A 3,123-nucleotide genomic window follows, 5' to 3' on the forward strand; every position below is an offset into this window, starting at 1 on the left:
GTTGTAAAGTTACTGAGAAATGACAAAGCTTTCCATCTAAGAATCCATCTAAGAATGTTGGCAATGTGTGCAAAAGTTAGAACCCTTAGTTTTCTCCTGTAGCTAAAGCCTCAGACTGTTCCCCTATAGAGACCTCCTATCAGGACTAGCTAGTGCCTCCCCACCATGCTATACATAACAAATCCACTGAGGTTTCAGGTTGTTACATTGCTGGTGCCACTCACCAGAGCATGCACAGCTCACCCAATCCCAGTATTCTTGTTTGTGTCTCCATGTCTGTTCTTTTCTTTGTGTACCCTAGTCAGGCTTCTCTAATGAAATCATGCAAGTCAATGCATATCAAACTTTATTCAATTCAATTCAAAATGAATTGCACCTGTCTAATAAAACAATGTATCACATACACATGAACTACACACATGTGCATATGTGTGCACGTATGCACACACACTAAAAAAACAAAGAAATAAATCTGGCAAAGAGTACATCTTTGAATTCTTAGAATAAAAGTTTTCTATATACATACCAGGGGATATCTTTATTGTTTAATAGTTCAATAACTTCTCTGGTTCTACAGCTGGAATCTCCATGCCAAGTCACGAAGTCATAAACAGTAGCAAAGCTAGCCAGAGGCTTCATCAGAGAAGGAATTAAGATTTACTTTTCACTTCCTCTTGCAGACAGAATACAAAGAGATGCACTCTGAAATGCACAATGGTTTTAGTCACTAAGGAATTATCTGGGATCCTGAAAAATGTAGACAAATCCAGATGCAGTAATGACAATCTGAGATGCTGTGTAACTGTTTAGGGGTTCCCGATACTGCATCATGGCTACAAGCTGTATTTTCCAATAACACCAAATGGCATTTTGAAAAACAGTACGCTGACTAAGAGGTTGTGCACAGAAACCAAAAGCAAAAAAATACTGTACATTCCTGAAAGTAGCCACCTCAGGAAGGATCTTACCTTCCAGGAGCTCTACAATGCCACCACTTCTACTGTTCACATGGCTAATGTAATCTGCTTTGTTCCATCGGGCACAACAAGTGGCAGTATCCCCAAAAGCTCTGAGAGATATTCAACCCCTGGGAGTTGGTTCTCGTAGCTAAAGCTAAATAGCCCCAAAAGTCAATTCCAAACAAGCTGCTTAGTTTAAGCTACAACATTTTTTGGTGCTCTCTATACCTCAGTCCAAGCACATACATACAACCAGTAGGTATACAAGAGGCCACAGTGGCTTGACCAGTCCTGGCTTCTCATCACATTTGTCAGCAGTGACTAAGTCAACATGCAAGGTAATCATCACACCATATTTCCCAGCTTTGGATATGAAATCTTTGACACTTTTAGTACCTTCTTCACCTTACAGAGAATTGCCAACCTCCATGCTGTTGAACTCCTTAATAAGGAAAGTAAAAGCCACCTCATCACCAATAGTCATCTCATTGATTTTTGTCTAGAATATTCCTGATCATCTGGATCTGATCTGCATCTCTAGCTCCTCACAAGATTGCTAGGAAGGATCACTCTGAACTCTCTAAAGCCTTTATGAAGTAGTTCAGCCCTTATTCATCAAAAAGCCACAAGGTTTCTGAAGATGTTTCCCACACACACACTGCTTTGGGCTCTGTGTATAGTCCAAAAAGCATCATTAACATAGACACATCCCCCCAGATTGGACAGTGATGCTTGGAATACATCAGTTTTGGCAGGCTCGGCTTTGACCTTACTCCCACAATCATCCTTCCCTTCTATCTACATGAAAGCAGATATTTTCCATAAAATTACAGGCAGAGCATCTGGGTTGGTATGGGCATTCTCTACTTCTAGTCCCACACAATCCATCAAGGACAGAATATTCTTGCCTAGCAAAGATTTGAGTTCTATAGCAACTAACTCAAAGAAGTTACTTATCAGGAATGGGTACACCATCAGGTGGGTCCAGTGGCGCCTAAGGACAACTGACTTAGCTCCATTGTTCAAGCAAAATTTGAAGCTTTGGACAATATAGATTCTTTGGCTATTTGTTATCTTGTTGTTCTTCATAGAAAGATTGAAGTACACTCTTAAGTTTTGCTTCCCCTTTGTGTCCAGTTTGTCCAGAGTCAGTTTGCTAGAAAGGGACATTTTGGCAACACCATTGGATTAAGTGGCCTAGAGTTGAGAAAAAGGATTAAAATTTTTTGTTGCTATCTTAAGTTGTAAGATGGACTAAAATGAAATAAAAACACTTGGTAATATTTCATGAGTAAAATGTTTCTCTGAGAAATAGATGTACAAGACCCAGGTCAAGATAAGAACTTTAGTTCTTTCTGTTCAAACCACTGGGATGTGCTGTTGTAATATATTCACTGCCAAGAGATACATTACTGAGAAAATGATGGAATCTATCATATACAGAAAAATTGACTTCCCATCAACTGCATAATATGAAAAGAAAAATAGTAATGAGAAGCACCGCCAAAATGTGAAATGGTATAAAATATATTCAGAATCCACACATAAAAAGAAAAGAGAAGCACCTGGTGCAAATCCTTACAGGGAAATTAACAATGAATAGGAGGCTGGGAGGCTCCAGCTGGATGGAAACATTCACGTTTACCTTGTACTAAATTTATTGACTTTTTCTTTAAGTCTTAATAAAACTCAGAGAATGGTTTCAGTGAAGGTGTAAGGTGTAGGCAGGTCTTTGTCAGAAGATAATAATTACAGTGCAGCATCAGTCAAAAGGGATAGGCTATAGAAACTCCAGTCCTGGCTAAATTCAGTATTACTACTCAGAAAATAACATTCAATAATTCATAAATATTTGTGTGTTTTATAGTGTTTGGACTAATACTCCTTTTGACTTATTTAAAACTAAGAAATAAGTATCATTATAATGCTTTCATAGAAATAAAGGTAGAATTTTTTTCTTCATTATTTCTCATTGAAATGTAAATGCTGTTAATTCAATAACCACTCAAAAGCAATAAATAATGGAGAATGAAACCAGCAAATATTTCAAGTGAACTTTCCTGAAACACTATCTTTATAGCAAATGTTTTAAAGAAAAAAAGAATAGATTTTTGGAAAATTACTACTGAATCTACCTTACACTGTGCCCATTTAAGAACCATGA

The 3,123-nt window shown here is 37.6% G+C and overlaps 1 pseudogene; it reads right to left on the minus strand.

Moving 5' to 3' along the window:
• Positions 1 to 735: 735 nt before the first annotated feature.
• Positions 736 to 2,129, minus strand: LOC117718680 (phosphoglycerate kinase 1 pseudogene; annotated as a pseudogene).
• Positions 2,130 to 3,123: the final 994 nt, after the last annotated feature.

Source organism: Arvicanthis niloticus, chromosome 13, assembly GCF_011762505.2.
Source record: "Arvicanthis niloticus isolate mArvNil1 chromosome 13, mArvNil1.pat.X, whole genome shotgun sequence".
NCBI classification, from domain to species: domain Eukaryota; kingdom Metazoa; phylum Chordata; class Mammalia; order Rodentia; family Muridae; genus Arvicanthis; species Arvicanthis niloticus.